The sequence below is a fragment of the Pelodiscus sinensis genome, chromosome 2, assembly GCF_052426305.1.
Source record: "Pelodiscus sinensis isolate ZL-2025 chromosome 2, ASM5242630v1, whole genome shotgun sequence".
NCBI lineage: Eukaryota > Metazoa > Chordata > Testudines > Trionychidae > Pelodiscus > Pelodiscus sinensis.
Genome location: NC_143053.1, coordinates 249,747,101 through 249,758,247, shown reverse-complemented (window position 1 = coordinate 249,758,247; position 11,147 = coordinate 249,747,101).

The window sequence follows — 11,147 nt, the reverse complement described above, 5'->3', positions numbered from 1 at the left end:
TGCCCGGCATCACACGCTCCAGCATTCATGAGCTGTGGGCTATATTAAGCACTCCACTCTCACTCTGAGAATTGCTGCCAGCCAGACAACACATACTCTGTTTGATGGAGCACGTTCCACAGGGGAATCTATCTCCCTGGAGGAGCCCCTGCCAGCAAGGGGGAAATCCTCAGGCAAGTGTTTATCTCCAAAGTGCCTTCTAGTTTTCCCCGGCTGGTGTCCAGCTAGTCCTGGCAGAGCACGTCATAGCTGCATGGCAGGTGGCCCATGACGCCAGCAGAGGTGCCTCTGTGCAGCTGCCTGTTTTATTTTTTTGCTTGTTAAAACAGGCAGCTCGTCTCAGCCTTCGCTCCAGTGGGGCTGCCGCTCCTTGGAGACTCTCCTAGTCTAGCAGCCCCACTGGTGCCCTGGGTATTATAGTAGCACCTAGAAAGCCCAGCCTAGTTCATGGGCCCAGTGTGCTGTACAAACCCATCGCAGGAAACGGTCACTGGCCTTTCAATAACTCTGTGCTCCCTTCAGCACACGGCTGTTGGCAGGTCTGTGTTTAATACAGCAGCTTCCATGCCAGAGAGTGAGAGCAAGGGGCCGAAGGGGTAAGTCACCACCTGCTACCGTTAACTGCAATTCGAATAGCAACTGCAGGCCTCCCCAGTGGGCTAGGTGCTGTTTAAATACGAAATACTGGAACAATCCCTGTCCCATGGCGGTAACCGTCTAAGTCCGCCAGAGAGACAGAATTGGAGGAACTGAGGCACGAGGAGTCCCAGCCGTGGGCAAGGCCCCAAGGTGCTAGGGGCTGCACAAACACAGATCAAAAAGACAGACCCTGCTCCAAAGCCATTGCAATCATGGGCAGTGGATAATGTAGGCAAGGGAAGGCATTGCCCATGTTCCGACTGCCTGGGAGGACTGGGGCTGTGACCTGGCTGCCTGGCCAGGAAGGATCAGGCTGCAGCACGGGAGCCTAGGTCTCCAGCTGCCAGGCACGCCAGCGGGCCAGGAAGGATGGGACCACACCACCTGCTGGGAGGGGGAGACGAAGGGGACTGAGGATGTTCAAAGGGTGGGGCAGTAATATGGGGTGTGGTCCAGACACTGCAATGGGGGCTGGGCGTAGGTCCACAGGGTGGGTGCAGGGGAGGGTCTTGCCTTCCCCAGCTGTGCATTTACCCATTGCCCATGCTTACAGGCTAGGGCACAGTGCAATTCTGTGCCACGCCAAAAGTCCCACAGCCACGGCCTTAGCCAGCAGATCACCCTCCTTCCTCAGCCCAGCTTAGGCTGGATTCTCAGTAGCCCTTCATAAAAGTAGTGCTTGAAATGGCAAAAGGGGGCTTCCTGCCACCTTTGCATCCTCTGCAGTGAAGCCTCTGGTGTAAATGAGGCCTTTCTAATTTATGGCACTTTCCCAGAGCTGCCCAGCCACCCAGAAACCTCCATAAAGTTGAGCCCCAGCAATTCCGCCCTTTGTCCCAATGTGCCCTCCACACCAGGCACCACCAGGTGGTGTGTGCCGGGCTATTTACACCAGCCCAGCAGCAGGGAATTTCTCCTCACTCATGTGCACTGCCCCATATGTTTCAGAACACCAGACAGGAGTGGGATCAGCCCCTTCATCTGCAAATGCGGACACCAGATCAGACCCTCAGCGAGGGTAAACAGGTGTAGCTCCAACCTGGATCTGGCCCAGCAAGTGGCCCTGATTCTTCTTGCAACCAGAGAGCAGGAGGACACCCTCTATTCAGACTAATGGAGTCACTCAGGAATCAACCCAGTGTGAATGAAGAGTTAGGCACCAATCATTCCTTTCCTCTTGTGGCACTTTGATAAGAGGAGGCAGCTTCCTTGTATGGTGCATGACCATAAAGTGCTTTTGCGGAAAAGCGTCCGTGCCAATCTAGATGCTCTTTTCCGAAAATGCTTTTAATGGAAAATTTTTCCATTAAAAGCATTTCCGGAAAATCATGCCAGTGTAGACGTAGCCACAGTGTATAATGATGCAACATGTGACAACTCCAAAGCACCGTCCAGATACTATAAATCCAGTATCCCAGCTCTGCTCTCAAATGCTGTACACCAGCACTGCCACTGGGGCAAAAATCATGCTCCAAGCCAGGGCTTAGGGTCAGTGAGAGACTGTTAGGGGCAGTCAGAAAGTCCTCTGAGGTTACTAGGTATAGCTGGTTCTCCTACATATCGTGGAGGGGTATTTAATTACATCATGCTCAATATGTATCTCTAAACATGTAGGCTACGTCTACACTGGCCCCTTCTTCGGAAGTAGGAATAAGAGATCCTCCGGAATAGGGCTTTATTCCGGAGGATCGGGCCAGTCTAGACGCTTTTTTCCGGCTTTTCCCCAAGCCGGAAAAAAAGCGGCGGCCATGTTTATTTAAATCCCCCGGGGGATATTTAAATCCCCCGTGGATTTCCCTATTCCCACTTTCAAAATTAGCATGCCCCTTCCGAAGAAGGGGCCAGTGTAGACGTAGCCGTAAGGTAATACTGAAGTGGTACACAACATGCACCATAACCAATGTACAGGGCAAGAATATACTATATGTCTTGCAAAGTCTTCACCACACATACTCAGTCATTTTTGCTTTAAATCCTCACCTATTATTTTCCCATCTTTCACTACAGGTTGAACCTCTCTAGTCTGGCACTCTCTGCCCCAGCAACATCTGTGATACGGCATGATTTTCGTTAGCCAGATGTTCACATCTCATGGGTGTCAACAAGTTTCCAGCAGCCCCATAAAGTTTGTTTACCGCCCCCAGTCCTGGCTCTCAGTGTTCTGTGCTGTTATTTAGCTCTAATTTACCCCTATCTGTCTTCTAAAAGCCCTGTAAGCAATGGAAATGTAGGTAATGCTGCTAGACAATATTGACTTCCCATGGTTCAGCAAATTCTCTGGTTTGGCACCAGTCAGGTCCTGAGGGTACAAGACTAGAAAGGTTCTGTACTTCTCTTTGCCCCAGACACACATCAGCTCCATAAATTCAGTGAATGACTGATTTGTGCAGCCATCCTTTTATTAGTAACTTTTTACCAGATCTTGGTCAATATAGATTTGGGAGCAAATTCTGGTCTCATAGCAACCCTCTGAGAGGACTCTGCAAACAGCTGGAACTGCTGTGAGTCTTCTGCATAAGTGTGAGGGGAAAGCTGTGCAGAGCTCATGAAAGGAGAGCAGGCACTGTGTGTGCAGTGCTGATCCCAGGTTTGCCATGCAGTGGTTGGCTCCAACTCGTATTATGGATTCCAAGGTCAGAAGGGACCTTGTGGTCAGCTCTTCTGAACCACTGTGTGGCACAGGCCAGAGAAGATCCTCCAAACAATTCCCTTTGAACTAGAGCAGATGTTTTTCAACCTTCTCCTATCTTGATTTCCCAATGCCCAGTGATGGACAATCTACCATGATCCTTGGGCAATTGTTCCGAAGGTTAGTGACTCTCCCTTTTTAAAAACACGTGCCTTATTTCCAGTCTGAATTTATCTAGTTTCAACGTCCAGCCATTGAATTGTATTGCAGAGGCCAGAAGCTGGACCTACAGCAGTGTAAATCCCCTGTGTGCTTTCCTCCACAGACAGAAATTTTAGAAGTAGGGCCAGCAGAGATTATCTAGTCAAGGGGTTCTTAAGCTTCATTTAACTGCGAACACAATCCCAGGAAGGGGGACTGAAGCCTGAGCCCACCCCAGCCCCACTGATCCAGGTGAGGGGAAGGAAAGCTGAAGCCAAAAGGCAGGCAGGGGGCCTGTAACCTGAGTCCCAGCACGCTGGGCTAATACATTCAGGCTTTGGCCTCATACCAGTTAGAGAACCACTGATCTAGTGTGACCTATACATTGTAGGCCAACTGCTGCATCCAGGGACCACACACGTAGCCCAGCAACCAAAATGAGACCAAAGTCTCACAGCCCACAGGAGACTCGACTGCTATGTGCCCCAGGCAGAGTAGGAGGAGCTGAAGTGCACCAGTTCCCAAGGCCCGGACAACAGTAGGGAAATAAACGAGTCCAGAGCAGGAAGGGGAGGCTAGTGCAGAGGAATGTATTCCATGAGCAGGGGGAAGCAGCAGCACTTTGGCAGCACGATCACCTCTACCCAGCTTCAGGGAGAGCCAGAGGAGCTGAAAGCCTTGCCAGCAGGTGGGGGCAGGTTTGTGCTCCCAGAAGGAGAAGGGCCTCAGGTCGAAGAGCCAATGCCAGGGGCAGCCATCTCTCAGCGCTGCCTGGACCATGGCGTGCCCTTCTTCCCCTCCCCCAGCCCTCAGTGCTGTTTGGAGCGTGTCATGTGATTTAAAGGACCCAAGGCTCTGGTCGTCACCACTGCTGCAGCAGTGATGGCAGAAGTCGGGACCCCTGGGCCCTTTTGAATCACCAGGTCCTGGGGTATCTGCCTCCTTTGCCCTTTGATTCCTCCACCCTTCTCCCTGTGACAACCCCCAGCACCGGGTTCATTTACTAGAGCTGGATGCAAAGCAGAGGGTTTGTTCCTCTTGTGGTGAAGCTCAGCTGGATGCTAACCAGGATTCATATGAGTCACTGTGCAAAAGCAGAGCTTGTTCCAGCTGATTCTTGTTGTCCCAGCTCAGGATTTCAATCTTTTCCTTGTGTCTGTTCTTGTCCCTTCTCCCAGACACTCCAACTTCACCTTACATGTGAAACAATGAAGTCTAAATGAGCTCTTACCACTCAAGCAAGAGATTTTGGAGATTTTGTTGTGGATAGTTCTCTGAAAATATCTGCTCAATGTTCAGCATTGGTCAAAAAAAAAAAAAAAAAAAAGAAAGCTAACTGGACATGGGAATCATTAGGAGAGGGATAGATAGCAAGTCAAAAAATATCATAATACCACTAGAGAAATCCATGGACCTGGAATACTGCCTGCAGGTCTGGGCACCCCATCTCAAAACACATACATTCGAATTGGAAAAGATACAGACAAGGGCAATAAAAATGTGTAGAGGTATGAATAGGGTTGCCAGGTATCTGGATTTGAACCGGACAGTCCAGTATTTGCATATCTTACACTCTCATTTCCAATCTTTTTTGTGGAAGAGGTTTTTGTGATAAAAAGCCCTGTGTAGGTGGGGCCATTTGTCAGAAAAAAACTCTTTTGCGCAAGTACCCTTATTCCTCAAAACATGAGGTTTACAGGCTCTTGCGCAAAAGGGGTGTTTCTGACAAATGGCCCTGTCTACACAGGGCTTTTTATCACAAAAAAACTCTTCTGCAAAAAGGATCGGAAGAGGATATGCAAATGAGAGTGTGAGATATGCAAATGCACACTTCATTTGCATATCGTCTTTCGGAAGAAAACCCACGCAGTGTAGACCTAGCCTCTGTGAGGGAACCCCACTGCTAGTGCAGGCTGGGCTGTCTCTTCCACAGAAATGCTGCCTCACAGCAGGTGTTACCTCAGAGACCAGATTATTAGTGATTTCAACTACAGCAGACACTTAACAAAACAGACTCTTTATAGAACTCAATCTTTCTGCCTTTAAACAGTGGAAATGGGCAGGTCAAATAGTGCCTGAGACTCTTAGGGCTTGTCTCCACTTACCAGGAGAGCTATGCAGTGGAGATCAATTTCCCAGGTTCGGTTTAGTGGGCGTAGTAAGGACCCTTTGATGGTGCCCCTGTTGACTCTGTTGGGTTGTGAAGAATAAGGGAAGTCGATAGGAGAGTTTATCCTATCAACCCCCTGCAGTGGGGATATCAACTCCAGCTATGCTACTTATGTAGCTGAAGTTATATATCTTAGGTAGATTTTCTCCCTTAGTGTAGACCTGACCGTAGGCAGATCATCAAGCAAAACACCTAGCTCCAACTTTCTCTCCCTGGGATCTGGCATCAGAATCCCCTACACAGCTAGTGCATTTCAATTGAAGGAGACCACATTGATTAGGACAGGCTGAGTACAATTCTGCTATCCTGTACTCACAATAAGGATAACAACATTTCATTATGCAGCATTCTAGTGATTTGTAACACCAGCCAAGCTTGATCACTTGGGCAGCACAGTGATGTATCTTGTTGACAACTGGGGAAGGAAGTGTTGGGAAGATTCAAGGTGGGGGTGGGGAATTCCCTGCTTGAAATCCCAGTTGGATGATATAATACATCCGGTACACAGAGAAGCAATGGAAGATCACTTTTTCCTGGTACACCTGGCACAATACGGACAAACAGGAGGTTAATTCCTTTGACATGGTATGCACTGTACCATACTGGTCCGCATTTGATGCTTTGGAAAAGATGTACTAGATACAATTATGGCGCTTATTAATTGCATAATGCTGTATATTAGGAAGGGCAATTACTTCCTGTCCCCTGAAGATAAGAAATGATTGAAGAGATATATACTGATGTCAATGTAGGACTGTGTTAATGTAGTTTTGGTGGGTCATTTCTTTGAGCATGCTAGATGATGGATGGGTTGCATGGTACCGGCTCAAGACTTTGCTGTCTCTAGAGTACCGTCGACTGGTTGTTGGGTGACAAGTTTAACATAACCAGATTTCTTATTATTTTCACATTTGGGTTGGTGGTTGTAATTAAGCAATCTTAACACTTACACAACTGTATTTGGTGCTAGGGTTGTTTTGCATCTGCAAATGCTACTGAAGCTGTGAGGGATCATATTCTGGCTAGCGCTGTGCTTCTCAAAACCCTGCTCTTAAGTGGATCAATATAGTATTTCTCATTTTAAATCCCATCTTTTAGTAGGACAATGTCAGAGGAATCTCCAAAGGTTCAGAAATTTGATTCCAATTGAATGAGTCTCCTACAGTTTGGACTCTTATCTGCCACTCAAATCTACCCCTTTGCTATTCAAACACAGGAGACTGATTTCTCTGGCATCCCGCTTTTAGCTAAGGTGGGAATGCCCTGGCGGTGGCCTTTTTAGCTTGGTATTTCAGTACTTCTGCTTCCAGCTAAAAGGAGGAAATAGGGGAAGAGCACAAACATTTTACAGCACAAAGGGAATGTAATTTTTGCTAACCTCAGAAAAGCCAGGGACAGTTTGGTCTGAGCCACATTTTGACATTGACTCAAAGCAGGTGGCACCTTGTTCCATGAATAGCCTAATGAAAAAAAGTGAAATGACTCAGACGAAAAGTCGCAGAGGGGCAGTTGTGTTAGTCTGTAACTTAAAAACGCTTACAAACCAAGTGGTCTGCCAGGTGCTACAGGATCACTCATTGTTTTTTAAGTTTTTTCACAGGAAAAGGTATTAGTCAGTGTGAATGAGAGTACCAGCATCTGGCCCCTTGTGATTCAAGTAAAGGCTTCAGTCAGTGCTTGGTTTAATCTGAACCAGTTGCCTACCTGAGAGTTGTAGTCGGTGAGAACTGAAACTAACAGTAAGGGTATGTCTACACTACAATGTTAGTTCGAACTAACAGACGTTAGTTCGAACTAACATTCATAGCCGCTACACTAGCGCTCCGCTAGTTCGAATTTGAATCGAACTAGCGGAGCGCTTAGTTCGAACTAGGAAAACCTCATTTTACGAGGATTAAGCCTAGTTCGAACTTACTAGTTCGAATTAAGGGGTGTGTAGCCCCTTAATTCGAACTAGTGGGAGGCTAGACCTCCCCAGGTTTCCCTGGTGGCCACTCTGGCCAACACCAGGGAAACTCGTCTGCCCCCCTCCCGGCCCCGGACCCCTTAAAGGGGCATGGGCTGGCTACGGTGCCCGTGCCAGGTGCAAGCCTGCCAGCACCCAGCCAACAGACCCTGCACCTGGCACGGCACAGAGCCACCACCCGATGCCCCCCAGCCCACCCCCTCTTCCCGGGACCAGGCTGGCGGCTCCCGGGAGCTTGCCCTGGACTGCAAGAGGTGGGCACCTTCCTGGGCTAGTGCGGACATTGTGGACCTCGTCCACGATCTCCGCACTAGGCACAGGAAAGTGGCCGTCTAGGGAAGGAGAGCTGCCAGCCTGGCCACCCAGGAGCAGGTGTGCATGAAAATCAAGGGGGTCCACTGAGACCCCCGACCCTGAGCCCTGAGCTTACAATGGCCGTCCTGGGTCAGACCAAAGGTCCATCTATCCCAGTAGCCTGTCTGCCGACAGCGGCCAACCCTAGGGACCCTGGAGGGGATGGACCGAAGACAGTGACCAAGCCATTTGTCTCGTGCCATCCCTCTCCAGCCTTCCACAAACTTTGGACAGGGACACCACTCCTACCCCCTGGCTAAGACTACTCCATGGACCCAACCTCCATGACTTGATCTCACTTCCCTTTCAACTCTGTTCTAGTTGTAGCCTTCACAGCCTCCTGCAGCAAGGAGTTCCACAGGTTAACTATTTGCTTTGTCAACAACAACTTTCTCTTACTAGTTTCAAGCCTGCTACCCATTCCTTTCCTTTGGTGTCCTCTAGTCCTTCTTTATGGGAACTCAGGAAGAACTTTTCTGAATGCACCCTCTCCACCCAACCCCTGCTTTTAGAGACCTCTATCCTGTCCCTGCTCCATCTCCTCTTTTCTAAGCTGAACAGTCCCAGTCTCTGTAGCCTCTCTTTATCTGGGACCTGTTCCCAACCCCTGATCATGTTAGTTGCCCTCCCCTCTCCCAGCCTTTCTCTTCCCCTCTCCCACCTCCTTTTCCCAGTCTCCCCCAGTTTTGTTCAATAAAGACAGAGTCAATGTTGGAAGAAACGTTATTTTTATTTTGTACATCAATAAGAAGGGGGGCTAGGGAAGGGTAAGTGGAAGGAGGTGAGAGAGGAATGGGGTACGAGCCCCCGATGGGGAGGACTGGGCTGGCTCTGCGGGCTTCTGGGGGTGGAAGCTCTCCTGCAGCCCCCCAATTGCCACCTCTCCCCAGATCGCAGCCTGCGGCAAGTGCAGCCGGGCTGATGGCCGAGTGGTGTGATGTGCCCAGTGTGGGTACTCCGGGCAATCCAAGCCAGGACTGCTTTGCAAGCGGGGCACCCCTTAGAACCGTCTGTCCGGGGTGGGGTCGGGACCCTTTAAGCGCAGCCCTCGGCTAGCCTGAGACAGCATCTCCACGCTCTAAGTCCTCCTCTGATGCCCTGCCGGCACTGCTTCCGGCCATCCTTAAGCTCTGTTCAGGGTCCACTCAATGTGGACTTGCTAGTTCGAATTAGCAAAACGCTAATTCGAACTAGTTTTTAGTTCTAGACGCGTTAGTTCGAATTAGCTTAGTTCGAATTAACTAATTCGAACTAAGTTAGTTCGAATTAACGTTGTAGTGTAAACGTACCCTAAGAGTAATAAAATAATTCCTAGTTTTTATGAAAGCTAGGCGCTATCAGATAGCACTTTTAATCCACAGAGCTCAACATACTTTGCAAAGATGGCCAACACCTTTACCTGTATTTTACAGATGGAGAAACTGAGGCACACAGAGGTGATGTGACTTGCCCAAGGTCACTCAGAAGGTCAGTGGTACAACCAGAAATAGAGCCCAAGCCTCCTGACTCCTTGTCCAGGGCTATCCAGTAGGATAATTAACCACTCAACCAGATTACCAAGGGCATGTCCTAGACTCCACCACTTGGAGACTCTCTTTTCAACTCTCTTCAAAGAGCTACACTCTTTAAAAATGCGTAATTACTCATGTAGCTTGAATGCCTGCATGAACCTGAATTTGACCAGTTACGATGTAAACTTCAATGAAATGTGCGAAAAGGTGCAGCAGCAGAAGTCCCATTAAATAAAGTCCGTGGGTACAATGTTCCATTGATGCTATTATTCATCATCATGTCAATTATCAATAATATTAAGCTCTATATTTTCAGTCATGCAAATGGGCATCCTTATACTGGCTCTTTGTTGACCACTTGTTCTGAATTTTGATGTAGTTTGGTTCTTTGGTTTGAAAAGGTTGCCGACCCCTGGCCTGGAAGATCACAAAGGTCCCTTCTGGCCTTAAAATCTATCAGTCTAACCAAGGCCAGTCTTCCAGTGCTGGACTGTTGCTGATTGAGGTTGTCTGGTATGATTATGGCCTTCCCTACAAATGCCCATGGAAATAGCACAGATCTATATTGAAATAGTATGCCCATACCGATTGGAGCCTGAATCGCACTGTGAAAGCTCGCCACACCGGACAGCTACCGCTCCGTTGGGAACCAGTTTGGCATGGGGCGATTGACCATCAGGGCCGTGTTCATCCAGGTAGGACTCTCTTGCTAGTGTCCCAGGAGGGTGGTGATCTACTGGAATGGGGTTCCCTAGGGAAGGGGGGGGTGGATTCTCCCTCGCTGAAGGTTTTTCAGTCCTGCCTTCGCAAAGGCTTGCCGGAGATGGGGTCAGACTTTGCGAAGGCAGAGTTGCTGGGGTTGCTCCTGCTGTGGGAAAGGGGTTGGGCTCAGGGAACTTCAAGGAAGTACACCTGTGGCCTAGACAGTGGGCACTTTCCTGCAGGGACACAGACGTCTCAGGTGGGACACCTTCCCGTCGCAAGCCACCACTAAGGAGGCCAGGGTCATGGACACACACAACAGTGCCAACAGAGCCTCGCTACCCCCACGTCCCAGAGACAAGCAGGCCTGGGAAGGTGCCAGCCCAGTCAGGAGCCAGCAGGCAGGAGGGAGGTGACAAGGTGGCTCGCCTTTCCTCAGTGCCATGCACATGGCAGGTCTGGCAGTGGCTGCATCCCACAGGGAGAGGACTTCTATCCCTGGCTGCTGGAGGAGAGCGGGGAGGTGTGTGAGTGGCAGAAGCCACTTGCCAGAGAGAGTGCTACTGGGATCCCCTTTTCTTCCTCCCCCTAGCAGGTTCCCATGCAGGGGCTCGGTGTCCTGCTCCTTGCCCCACTTGACCGGGAGCAGATGCTGCCCCAAGAGTGCAGGCATGAGCCTGTGCCATGTATGGCACTGTTGTGTGTGTCCACGACCCTGGCCTCCTTGGTGGTGGCTTGCGACGGGAAGGTGTCCCACCACAGGGCCGGGAGTAAGGCAGGCCTCTCCAGAAACCCCGTGAGCAGGAGCGCTAGATTCCTTTGTGGCAGCCTCATTGCGGCCGTGTGCTCTGGACTGGGCGCTCCATGTGCACCCACCTGCACAGGTTGCTGTGCGATCTCCAGACTGAGAAGGCCGAGCGAGGACTTCTCAGCCCCTCGCCTCCCAACACCTCTCCCCACGTGTGTCTAGGGAAA